Here is a 14797-nt window from a genome sequence, read left to right as displayed (position 1 = left end):
GTGTATTGTCTGGGTACCACCCACCTCCAACATGTGGGGGGTCTGTACCTTGATGTTGTACTGGTATGGGTTCCCCATGTTTGCTGAGGAGCTCCTTGGTGGGTGTCAGTGGGGGATGCATGGCTGGGCCCCCACCTGTGACTGTGCGGTCCCTGGCCACTGCAGCAGCCCTTTGCCAGGCATGGCATATGAGGTCATTTGCACGATGCCGGACCTGCTCATATGTACGTGCGTGCAGACCAACATCGTTTACCCTGTGGACAAGGTCATCCACAGGCTAGTCCTCTCCTGCAGATGTTGCTGACTCCGGCCAAACCTTATGGCATGGTTCGGTAGTATGGATTCTATGATTATATTTGTCTCAGCTGCTGAGAAAGTTGACCTTTGTTGATGCGACATTGCACCTGGAAGACATAAAAAGGGAAACACATCACAGGACTTCATACATTTGGCAACAGTATGTACAGAACCTGCACAGCTAGACTGAATACCAGTAGACACGACTCACAACCACACCATACCTCTGTAATCTATCAGCACTGTATCTGCTTGCTTTGCACTGCTGGTCCTGATGTGTCATATTCCCCCCAATGAGGGCTAGTTAATTTCATAATCCTCTACTCCTCATTCATGTCTGTGTAGAAGGATGACATTGGCCATCTTCCATGTGGCTGGAGCATGGATGGTGCCAATGCTTGGTGTGACTACAGTGGGTAATGGAGCTGGGAGCACATGCCTGAGTTCATGTAGATGCAGACAGGGATGTTATCAGGTCCCATGGATACTTACATTTCTTGCATTTCAGTAGGCAATATGTACCTGCTCACTGGTGATGAGGGGAGGGGTGTGGGTGCTGTGCATATCTTCCTATAGTGATGCTGAACCCGGGGGTGATGTTTGCCTTAAACCTATCTCTGCAGCAGGTTGGCTATAGCTATGTTGTGTGTGTATGTATTCTGATTGTTCACCATTACAGGGTGGGTTGGTTTGTTGCCTCTGAGATTGAAGACATATGAAAATAGCCTTGTGATTGGCCTTGGTGGATATATCCAATTTGTACTCATAGTCTTACAGTACTCCACCTGTGACCTTATATGTTTGATCAGACAAAGGCTGACTTGATGCCAAGTTGGTGCCTGCTCCTAATTTGCCCTGTACAGCCAATATAGGGACCAAGTCTGTGGTTTGTGTATTGCTGCTGTCCAGCAAGGGGGATTACTCTACTTTGGTGGAGGCAAGTTTTACAAGTAAGGTATTGTTGAGTCCATATAGCTATGTTGGTGTTCATATACATAGCTGATTGTAGTAGGCATGGGCACACAGTCATAACACAGTTGGACACCTCTCCAATTTCAAACAGATAATCATGCTTATTGTAGTAACCATGGCTGTGTCAGGGCAATGCAATAACCAGTAGCTGTAGAAATGTCACTCTGTTGGATGCACAGTAACGAAGATTACACACATGTACAACATGTACAGCTTATTTAACTGACATTTTGCATCCCATGTCTGTTGTTATTAGGTGGAAAGATATACTTACACATACTGACATGTGCACAGGTAATACCTAATATACATTTCTGTTCTATGTCAGTATGGCACACTGTATTCATACTCTTGCTGCTCAGTCATCCCTCTCAACCTGTTAGAGCAGGATATTTTTATGATGCCACACATACATGGGGGGGTGCAATAGGACCAAATTAGTGACACTGTCTTAATATTGCTGTAACACACTTGAGTCATTCAATAGCACAGTAGTTTTTGCATTGACAGACATACCCTGGAGGATGTCCAACACTCATATGGCAGGAAGAGAAGGGCTAGGAATGTGGTAGTGAGGGTAAGAACTTTTAATGTTGGCAGTATGACTGGTATAGGGACAGAGCTAACTAACATGATGGCCAGAGAAAGGTGGATATATGTGTGTGCAAGAGACCAGATGGAAGGGGAGTACGGCTAGGTGTACTGGAGGCAAGTCACAATTGTGCTATCAGGGTGCGGATGGGAGGGGAAAGTGGGTAGGAGTTATCCTAAAGGAACAGTATCAGCACACACATTGCAGTAGTAGTCATATGTGAGCCATTCTTTCCTGGGGTGACTCAGGGGCCTAGCCTATGATCTATGTCACTGCAGATAGACCCGGATGCTATGGCCATAGGTTCTGATCAGCAACATATCAGTATTTGTCTTGTCGAGACATATATGTTACAGTTCCTATTTCCCATTCTTACATACCGCCTACTGCAGTCCATTACATGCTTACTTGCTTGACATACCTGTTTGTTTTATTCAAATGTAGGTGGTTATGTCCTGCTTGTTTTTTATTTTTCTTTTTGCTGTTTTTCTCTCTCTCAAGCATGTAGGGTGTACATCTATTTTGCATAGGCAGTGGCTTGCTTTTTGCAGGTATTGCTGTCTTCCACTTGATTATTGCATGCAGGACAGCTGTATTGTTATTCATATAGCCAATGGCATGGCAACACACTCCTATCATTGAGTACGTCATGTGAGCATTGGCCATTTTCCTTGCCAGTGAGGAGAACTTCATGGAGGTGTGTGAACAACAGCATCACAGTGGGTATTGGAAATACCTTTTACAAACAAAACTGTGGAGACAGGCCAACAGAATGGGGGAGAATGTTCCAAACATAAGAACAGAATGTAAGTATTGCTGTTATACATTTGGATTAATGCTAGTCTAACAGGGTTTGTGTGGATGTGGAGTTCCTGGGTGATTTTAACTCTGACAATATTATGCATTTGACATAACACTCACCTGTAGACCTATCCGCAGAATGGCCAGAATTCGGACTCCTATGTTTTGTGCATTCCTCAGACTTTTTTTGTCTTTGGAAAATCAGTAGCATACTCTGGGGATTGCAGTCAGTAACTGCTAACATCCATTTGGGTTTCTGACCTCATGTCCTTCAGAAAAGATACGTTACAACTAACCCTGTTACAACAGCAACATTTTCAGTTTATAACAGCAATATTTCAAATATGCCCCTGTTTTTGGTCCTCTATCCCACAATTATGTCAGGCTTTGTCTAGATGTCATGCAGTAAGAGGTTGCAGGTATGGAATATGATTATTTAGTGCTTACATTCCTGACATTATCCCAGTGATGTATCAGACTGCCAGACATGTTATGTGGAAGAGGCCTTATATATGAGGGGAATGCCTGGGACTCTGTACAGTTGAGAGGTCTGTGTATTTCTGGCAATTGTTGACTGGCTGTCAGGATTGTGTAGCAGTGTATTGTGTCAATGTTATTTGACCTGTGTAGGGAGGGCCGTGGATGTATGTGCTATGGCTCCATTTCTATCTGCCTGTGCATGCTGCTCCTGTTTTTTGTGGTCTATCAGCTGTATATGTTTGTAGGGGCAGACTGAGACTTGTCCCATTCCACAATCAGGCATCATAGAACACTGTGAATTGTGCCAGTATATGTGAGGGTAGTGTGTGAGTGGCAAACGTTGAGATGTTTTTGTTCACATAGTCCTTATACTGTACTGTTCCTTTGGCTTACTGGTATGTCACTGTGACTGTGGTTGCATTGGTTGTGGATATGCACTTTCACACTGGTGTCTGTTTTCCAGTGCTGTGACATCCCTGTAGTGCCTGATATATTTGCCAAAATGTGTAATTCCCCCTAGCAGATTTAGGTAAGTGTTGTGTCAGTCTGACTGTAGTTTTTATGGTGCTTGGTGACATGTTTAGCAGCTGAGTGTAGTTTCCCTAATGTAATGTTATGTCCAGATATTTGTAGGACGTAGTGTTGCTTGGCCCCTATAAGTGCTGTGTATTTCTGACACATCAGTGGGCTGATGTGAAGATTTCAATCACTAACTAGTGGGAAGTAATTGAGTGATGGACTTGTGTTGTTTCAGTCAATATATGTTAGGAGAGACATGAGGGTGTTACTGCAGTAACTGCATCAGCTTATCTACTCCAGTATTTCAGATATGTCCCTATTTCCATGGCTCCCGCCCACTTTGTCAGGCCAGTGTTCATGTTGGATTTCAGCCAGGAATTATATCAGGCCTGTGGAGACCTCCATGTGTTGCCTTTGAGAAGGCATTACAGACCTGCTTTCTGATCATGTGGGGAGAGTTGCAGGTGCTGTACATGCACATGTATACCTATGGAAGGACAGGGGGGTGATGTTTACACTCACTTATCTGCAGCTGGTTGCCTATATCTATGGCATATGTGTATGTGGTGATATTGACCACTACTACAGCGCAGATATGTGTCTTGCCTCTGGAATTGCAGACACACGTCTGGAAGGCCTAGTGATTGGCCTTGGTGGATGTCTCCAGTTTGTACTCAAAGACAGCCTTAGGGTACATCACCTGTGACCTTATTTGCTTGTGCAGAACAAGGTGACATGGCTTTCAATGAGGCACCTGTTCCTTCTTGGCCCATCCTCTAATTATTTCTACCTATGATAGTTGTGTAATTGCTGGTGTCCACCACAGACTTTCAGCCTATCTTGAGGGGTCTGATGTCCTGTCAGGTATTGCTAAGGTCATAAAGCTATGTAGGTGCCCACATAGTATTGTGGTGTGGGCCTGGACACTGCTGCTAGTTCCAACATATGGAACATCCTTCATGTGGGCCTTGCCCATTTTCCTTGCCTGTGCGGGGGCATTATGGAGGTGTGGGGGCTACAGCTTCACAAACAGTAGGTGGAAATACCTCACAGGACAGGACATGTGGAGACAGCCCAACAACATGGGGGACAAAGCTCCAGAATTGGGTACAGATTGTATGTCACTGGTGCTGTTATACACATGGAGGGTTGCTAGATTGACAGGGTTCATCTGGACATGCATTTACTGGGTGACTTGACATGTGACAGTGATATGCCTCTGAAATACCTCTCAACTGGCATGTTGTCCACAGACTGGCCAGATATTTGCCAGTTATGCTTGGTCTGTTCTTCGAACAATGTCTGTTTTTGGTGGGTTGGTAGGATAATGTGAGGATTGTAGTCAGTAACTGTTGACATCCACTGGTGTTCCAGACATGATATCCTTCAGGGATGTTATGTTACAACAACACATGTAACACTAGGTACTGTTTCAGTTTGTAACACTATTATGTATGATATGTCCCTCTTTCCAGCCCCTGTCCCACAAGTACATCATGCATTGTCTAGATGTCCTGCACTATGAGGTGCAGAGGTATGGTATGCCATTAATTACCAAGTGCACTCCAGTTATCATGCCAATGACCTGGCAGACTCCTGGCAATGGTATACAGTGGTGGCCAGGATTATGGTTCTACACCCTGGTAATTCTGTGGAAATCTGTACATATGACAGCTATGTCTATCTGGCCATTGTGAATAGACTGCCATGCTTGTGTAACAGTGTTGTGTGTAGATGTTTGTTGGGCTGGGTAGGGAGAGTAGCACATGTGAGTCCCATACATCCTTTACCTATCTGACTCTGCATGCTGCTACAGCTGCTGGTGGTCTGTCATGTCTGTATGCTTGTAGGGGCCAACTATGAAATGTTCTGTAACACTTCAGGATTCCCAGTACACTGTGAATTGGGCCAGTATATGTTGGTGTAATGTGTGACTGGCAATCAGGATATGTTTTTTTCAGACAGTCATTCTGCTCTAAGGTTCATTTTGGGTACTGGTATGTTGCTGTGACTGTGGTATAAGTGTTTTTGGGTGGACATTTTTGCACCACTCTGCTTTTCACTACAGTTCCATCCCTGTAGTGCATTCCATATTTGAATATACATGGGTAATTTCCCAGAGCTGATGTGGGGGAGTGTCATGCTGGTCTTACTGCACTTCATAAAGTACTGGGTGACATGTTTGACAGCTGTCAGGGGATTTCCATTCTGTTACATCACTGTGGTCATACCGCTACACTGTCCAGAGGCCTAGACACTGTCCAGATGTGTGGCTTATATGTTTGGTCTGTTCCCCAGACAGTTGTTGTCCTTGGCTAATTGGTAGGATAATCTGGGGAATGCAGTCAGTAAATGCTAACATCCATTGGTGCTACTGACTTCATATCCCTCAGAAAAGATATGTTACAACAAAGCTGGTAACATCAGCAACTGTCTACATTTATAACAGCAATATGTCCAATATACTCCTTTGTTTGGGGTTCTGTCCCCCAGTTATGTCAGGCTTTGTCCAAATGTCATGCACTAAGACGTTCAGAGGTATGTAGTATCATTATTTATTGCATTAATTCCTGCTACCATCACAGTGATGTCATAGACCCCCAGACATGTAACAAGGAAGTGACATAGATATGAATCCTGGGCCTATACATTCTATAGGAAACTGTACATTTGAGAGGTCTGTGTATGTCTGCCCATTGTTAAAAAACTGTCAGGATTGTGTAGCAGATTAGTTTGTACATGTTATTTGGGCTGTGTAGGGAGAGGGTACATGTGAGTGTCATGGGCCCATTCTATCTGACTGTGCATGCTGCTCCAGTTTCTGGTTCTCTGTCACCTGTATATGTTTGTGCATGCAGGCTGTGACATGTCCTGTAGCATCTCATGATTCCCACTACACTGCGACTTGGGGCAGTATATGTAGCGGTAATGTGTGAGTGGCAAACGGGCTTTTGGTGCTCACACAGTCATTATACGGTGGTGTTCAGTTTGCTTACTGGAATGCCGCTGTGATTGTGGTGCAATTGTTTGCGGGCATGCACTTTCACACCAATGTCTGTTTTCTACTAGTGTTACATCCCTGTAGTGCCTGTTATATTTGCTAATGCATATGTACAGCCCCAGAGCTGGACTTGGGTAGTGTTATGTCAGTCTGATTGTAGTTTGGATATTGCTTGGTAGCTCAGTGTAGTTTCCCTACTGTTGTGTTATGTCCACATATTTGTAGGATGTCTAGTTGTCTGGCCGATATCTTTGGTCTCATCCCCATAACTGTTGTGTATTCCTGACACATCAGTGGGATGATGTGGGGATTGAGGTCACTAACTAATGAGAAGCAATTGAGTCCTGGAACTGTGATATTTCAGTCTATATATGTTAGGACATACAGTGTTACTACATCAACTTTCTCAGCTTATCTAATGACATATTTTGGATATGTCCCTATTTTCATGCCTCTGTCCCCCCATTTTGTCAGGCTTGATCTGGATTCATTACACTAAGGGTTCTGAGCATACCTCTCCACTGCCAGGATTTTCACAGAATGTCCGGATGTTTGGCCCATACTTTTGTTCAGTTCCAAAATTTATTTGTATTTGTCTGGTAAATCACAGTGATGATCCAAGGATTTATGTCAGAAAATAATGACATAACATTTCAGTTTCCATCCTCATATCCCTTCAGTAATTGTCTGCTGAAATGCACCCTGTTGCTGTAGCAAATGTCTTCATTTGTAACAGCAATATTTGAAATATGAGCCTATATGTGACCCGTTCCCCCCCTCTTACAGCCTTTGTACAGTTTTCTTGCACTAACAGGTTGAGACGGATGGTTCTGAGGTATAGCTGTACTGCATGTTTTATATATATATATATATATATATATATACACACACACACACACACACACACACACACACACATATATATATATATATATATATATATATATATATATGTATTTTTCCTTCCTTTATATTTTTATATATGTGGATCCATATTATGACTCTACTTTTTCATATATATGTTTCATTTTATATATATATATATATATATATATATATATATATATATATGATATATATGTTTAGATGTCTATATACAACACATGAATGGCTCCACAAAGTTTTCTCCCTAATGTTGTATGCCTCTATTGCATGATATGTTTGAAAAAGTAGGACTGATTCCTGTAATGCTACATACAGTGCCCAGAGTGATGGGTTTGACACTTGGGACTGCTGTGTTTTTTGATTTATGTTAAATGACCAGAGTGCATGATATGTTTTTTAAAGCATTGCAGATTTTTCACAACTGAGATGAAGTAGTGGCATTTTGCTGTGATTGTAGAGGACAGCATCCCGGGTTTGAGACTTGCCAAGGCTGACTGTTTTGTTGGTGGGCAGAACAAGGTCTGTTGGATACAGAGTGATTAAAGCACATTTAAGCATATTATACTTAAAATGTTATATTATAAAATAATATTTATATACACATTATAATTTTACATTTACCTTCCATGACATCCCCCTATGTGATTTCATTAAATTATATTCTTGTGTGACTATACTGTATGGTGCACTTGTGTTTATATAAGAGTTTCACATCTTTTCTACACTGATATCTCACTTTTGGAACTGCTACACCACCCTGGCTGACAAAAAAAATTGCTACATAATTTAAGTTTACAAAAATAATTTTAACACTACTTTCACATGGGAAAATATGTTATTTGTTTTGGGATTTGAGCCACAACCATCTGCATGGAAAAGCCACGACTTTAACCACTACTCTATCTTGACTTGAAAATTTTACCTGTCTATTTGTATTTAGCTCCTATGGGATGTTTTAGCTATGGTAAGCGGATGGCCATAACATGCACACCCACTTAGCTACACTTAAACATTCCTTAGGATATTAAAAAAAAGTATATATTATTATTATATTTTTAGGTTATATGGGTTTGTATTGTGGTGTTCTGACAACTATGTGGGACTGCAATTGTGAAATACTGGCACTGATTTGCTTTTCTGGCTTCTATCCTTTAGGGACTCCGGCTGATACATATCCTGTTATCTATCAACTTTCTAATTGTGTGAGGGCAATTTTTCAGGCGTGTCCCTAATGTAGTAGTTATTCCCCCCATCATTTGTGCCTTTGTTAACATTCACTGCTGTATGGGAATATTGCCATACATTTGCTTTCATACTTCTACCCTTACATGATTCATGCTGATTCATGACCTGTTCTCTGTCACTTTCTATGTTTATGGGGCTATACTTGTGCTTTTTCACTTTTGGGGGATTTATCCCCCGTTATGTGTGCATTAGCACACATTTCCTGCTTTAGCAGGTTGCTAAAGTGTCATACAGCACTTTAACAATGCAGGGGGTGTGTCACAGAACCTGTCACATACACCCTGTATAGCTTTCTTGTTGCCGATTTTTATTTCTGTGTCTGTAGACACTGAAATGATCATTTTTTTTCATTTGTGCCCGTGGACACTGAAATACTGGCATAATATTAGCATTTTGCTCTAATATTATGCCAGTTTAGCTTAGAAAGTGCCGTACAGGAGTTTCTGAGTGCAGGAGGCATGTTTAGTGTCCATGCACTACTTGGACATGTCTCCTGCACTCGTTCATGGCTCATGTCCATGTAGATTAAACAGCAGCGCACCTTCATGAATATGCAAGGAGCCCTGCTGTTCTAAATGGATACAAACCACTCTGGGCAAGAATAGTCTTATTCTTGTATGGAGTTTCTTGAATCTTGGGGATACACAATCTTGGGTATTGCATTTGGGCTGTAAGCCTGCCCTCCAGCTTTGTGAAGCATTATTTGTAGACTTATTTTGTTTGCTTGCTTGAAATCTGCACTCTCTCTCTCTCTCTCTATATATATATATATATATATATTTTTTTTTTTTTTTTTTTTTTTTTGCAGAAAACAGTATTAAGATTAGCAAGTCAGGAACAGGAATTCAGTGGCAAAGAATTTGACGTGTGATACAGGCACAGTGAGCAAACACAGTGCACCTGGTACTGTACTTGTGAGTATCCATTGTGTGTCACTGCAAGAAGGACAGTATACTATGTGAGGGAATACAGTACAAGGACATTAGATGTTAATCCCAGTTGGACTAATCACTGGAACAGAGAACATAGTACGATGGCATGACAAGTAAAGCTCCTGCTTGGTGGGGTTCTTCATGACAGAGAACATAGCACAAGGCCATGCAAGGTGAAAGTCTAGATGGGGAGGGCTTTCCATGACAGAGAATATAGCATATGGACATTACAGGCAATTGTCCCATTGATGGGGGGCACACTATATACCATATGCACAGACTGCAAGACAGAACTTTCAGTGGTCTCAGACATGGAAGGAAACAATGATCCCTGTAAATAGGACAAGTCCATTGTATGCAGATTAAGGTATTGCTATGTGCATAGTGGGAGGAGAAAGACAAACCCTGGGATTCATGAAGCTTGCGCCAGGCGCAGGTGTAGTGTAGGCAGTATAATGCCAAATATGGCCACCGAGCGATTCAGGTACGATCCAATTCCATGTGCACTACCAGAGTACGCCAGATCTGCGCAGCTCTCGGCTCATGTATGCTAATCACCCCATGTGCAGTAGTGCAGCATGCAAATGAAGGTACATAGTGATTCATGAAGTGGTGCAGGCATAGCGTAAGCATACAGAAATGTAAACCAAAAAAAAAAGGTTTACATTTTTCCAAACAGAACATGAGTGGACCAAACTTACGTATTACAAAGTTAACATATGTCAATGGCTAAATACACAGCCAATGGCATAAAAAACATGGACAACACATAAAAAATGACATTTAATGTCATGGTCACACTAACGCAAGTACAACCATAGGGCATGTGTGCACAAACGGGAACACAAGGAAAATATATACAGATGTCATAAAATTGCAATGTAACACAAATCATGATTTCACCATAATAGTCAATGGTATGCATGCTACACCACAACCAAGCTGCAAGGGTTGCTAAGGGTCTGTGACAGTGTTTGGTGTGGTAACTATGAATTAGTAGTCAATGCCATGCAAATGAGGCAAGTAATACTGAATCGCAAACGTCCCGCTGGCCTAAGGATGTACCATACGGTGCAGTGATACAACACCGAGGAGTGGTCTGTAGGTATACATGACTTCAGCAGTGGAGTGTGCCACCATAGCTGTAAGCACATTGGAGGATTGCAAATCCAGGTTGCCCGTTGCTAAGCAAAGCCACAGGATAGGGGTGTGGATGTAGCCATTGCTTTGCTTAGCTGAGAGCATACATGGTGCCTGAAAGTGCATGTGTACGTGGATGACAACGTGCTCGAAACCCGGTAAATGGCCGCACGCAGCACGCACCACAGCTGAAACAGGAAGGTTACGGGAAGACATTAAAGAAATGCCGCAGTAGGGTAATTGGAGTACAACTGAGTAATTAACACCTATTAACTCACAGTGGGCCATTGACGGCAGCTAACAAGGCTGCTAGTAGCAACCTGCAGAATAGGATAGGGGAGATGTCGGATTGCAAAGAAAAGAGAACTGTCACCACAGAGCAAAGCAAACCTGCAGTAGATCGGCTATAGAACACATTTTGCAACACAATCCAGGTTTGGGAAAGTACAAAACAAGAAAGCAGGCTGCTGGATGCATGCCCGACAATGGGAGGGGAATCGTTAAGAAAAGTGAAGGCAAGGGCAAGAGATGATCCACAGCAGCTAAATGTAATTCAACATCAAAGGCACCACAATAGCAGTACCTGTGGTAAAACACAGAAGTAAGATACCCTGCAGCTCTGATTGTACATACACACCCTATGACATCATCAGTGTTCAAAGCACAATAGTATAAAGCATGAAGGCACCTCACACACACTTGTGTATTCCCAAACACTGCACCATTGGTGTAAATAGATGGGGAACTTTTACAATGTACTTGTTGGGAGCTGCCATAGCTGTGATTCATCACCATGTGTTGGAGACTGAAGGTGGTGTGGAGGATGATGCTGACAACCACCTCAGGCCCCGGAGGAGTAGAAGAGTGGTCAGACCAAGGGTAACCTACCAGGGGCTACATGATCTGGAGATAGTAGAGCATTACAGGGTGGACAGGGACATCATACAGCAAATTGTTTAGCTGTGCTGGCCACGCCTCAGATCCAGAAACAACACAGGGGAACCCATCCCAGTGGACACGAAGATATGTGTAAGCTTGAGAATACTAGCCACAGGTACCTTTCAAAGGCCAACTGGAGATATCATGGGGATCTCACAAGCATCAGCATCCAGGGTATTCCACCTGTTCCTGGATGCCATGTTACCACATGCCAATGAGCATATATACTTCCCCCAAACTCAGGAGGAGTTGGCCAGCAATATGCATCTCTTCCACCATGTGGCAGACTACCCAGAGGTACTGGGTGCAATAGACTGCACGCACATACATATCAAGTCACCACTCGGTGAGCATGGTAGACTCTACATAAACCGCAAGAGATACCACTCCATCAACTGCCAGGTCATGTGTAATGCCCAAGGCATTATCACGGATGTGTGTGCTGGCAGCCCTGGAAGCTACCATGACTCCCACATCTGGCATGCCTCACAGCTGTATCAGGTATTTGTCAGGGGTGACATCCCATATGGTCACCTTGTGGGGGATGCCGGCTATGCACTGGAGCCGTGGATGATGACTCCCATCAAAAATGCACACACACCCATGCAAGAATGCCATAATAAGGCAATGTAATAACACACAAACCAGAATCATCAAAGAGTGTGTGTTTGGGATGCTGAAATCACAGTTCCATTGCTTGGACATATCTGGTGGAGCCTTGCAGTACTCTCCAGGAACGCGTGTGCCCGCAGACCTCTCAACCAATCGACAAATTTCAACAGAATCAGGGACAAGTCATGAAAAATCAGGGACAATCAGGGACACACTTAAAATATTAGTGATATTAATGAAAGCAGAAACATTAACAGGATCAGAGCATAAGAATTAATACACATTTACTGAAGTAAAAGAAGTCAATAAAAACTCTTAATTATTGACATTATTCATTAAGTATAATTCAACACTTTTTTTCCTCCAAAAGTCACACTAGTTTTAGGAGGGATTAAGAGGGACAGAGCTAAAATAAAATTTGAGTCAAAATCAGGGATGTCCCTGAAAATCAGGACAGTTGAGAGGTATGATGCCCACATCTTCATAGTATGTGCCATGCTACATAATATGATCCCATGAAACAGCTGCAGCAGGGACATAATGGTGAAGGCCCTCACAGCCCACTGTAATTGCCAAGGGCATCACAATTACAGAGGGATTCAGGCCACAAACACCCTGTGCCAGCCCCAGTAGTTAGATCGGAGGCATGCAATAATGCCCATGCCTTGGCAAAGAGAATGTATAGCACATACACTGACAGTGTAGGCCCCTCTGGACTGACACACTTCTCCACCTGCACACAGTAAAATGGATGGCACAATACGAACACACCCACCTGTAAATTGTTATGTATAGGTGGTCTACTGTGTGAATCCTACATAGGCAGCCCTCAGCTATTGCACACACAACAGCTATTGGTACAAGGTAAGTCAACACCTGAACAGTAAATGAAGCTATGAAGCTAACAGCATGTGTTGATACTGTATGTATAGGTTCCTAGGTACATTGGTAGGTACATGCCTGATTGTCAGAGGCCATTCATCAGCCTAGCCAAAATGTGTCTGCTGTCGCCATCCCATCGATTAACTAACTGTCCCTCTATGGAGGAGAGCCAATTCATGGATCCCTGGGCTGTAACCACTGTTCCCCACCCACTCTGAAAGCATTCCCTGGTCTGTTAATGGTGCGCTCCATATAATGTAATCAGTGATGTAGTTCCAAAGCATGGGGAGTACCCATGACAGGTATCTGTCACCCCAGCATTCTCCAGTTATGGTTGTGGCAAGGTGTAGCACATTACAGTGTCGGCTCACTGTGACATGGATTCCCATAGCTGGAGCACATCCATTAAAACATCACTTGGACATACCATTAATAGGTATCATCCATGTAAACTAACTGAGTTACACATTTGTTTGCAGTATGGAGGACCAGCCATAGTACAGTCCACATACAAAACACTGTAACACTTATATATATATCCCAGATGCTCCAGTGGTACAGCCACTAACTGTGTTATGCATGTTCCGGTTCCACGACCTGCAAGGGCTGTTATGTAATTCGATGTCACAAATAATGGATGTTGGATGCAGGTCATTAGAGCACGTTTTGCCACACAGCCATGTCAGGTGTATCGCCCGGCAAGTGTAGTAAGCGCATTAAACGCCCGGCATGACTACCATGGATATGCAAAACAGGTCTAAGCTTTGCTGAAAATCACGCAGATCACAGTCTAAGATAGCCAGAACAGCTGAAATTTGCATTATTCACCCTTGTACTAATAGTGCCTGCTCTGACAGGTAAAACAACCACTGCCAGGAGAAGAACATGCAACCATGTACACAATCACCTACCACTAAGCTACCTGAGATGTACCAACAGCAGGTGTGTATTGTGACAGGTTAAAAAACAAAAGGGTGGAGTTCAGGAAATAGTATACACGCCATCTACCTCCCTCTCTCTCTCTCTCTCGTATATATATATAGATATATATATATATATATATATAGTTGGTTGGTTATATATATATATATATATATATATATATACATATAAATATATATATATATATATATATATATATATATATATATATATATATATAATATAGAGATAGAAAGGGTGATAGAGAGATATATGTCAATTGGCGATATATGGATATACATATATCTGCAAATATATAGATAGGTTAACAACATGTACACAACCATGGAGGCACAAAATAAATAGGATACTACCAAATACTGAATGCTTTGCATACCCGATCGTAATCACAAGGCTTAAAGACAGAAAGACCACAGTACCAGAACACTAGAACCACAAGTACTATTATCACGTGTTAAGGGACATTTAGTTAATGCTGCTGGTGCTGCAGTCCAGGTAGGTACTGTGTTTAAGTGTGTTTCTGATTGCTGTAGTGTGTGTAAGTGTGTGGTCTGAGTG

Source organism: Protopterus annectens, chromosome 1.part1 (genome assembly GCF_019279795.1).
Source record: "Protopterus annectens isolate FY-2018-M chromosome 1.part1, PAN1.0, whole genome shotgun sequence".
Classification (NCBI taxonomy): Eukaryota; Metazoa; Chordata; order Ceratodontiformes; family Protopteridae; genus Protopterus; species Protopterus annectens.
Note: the sequence above shows the minus strand (reverse complement) of the source record.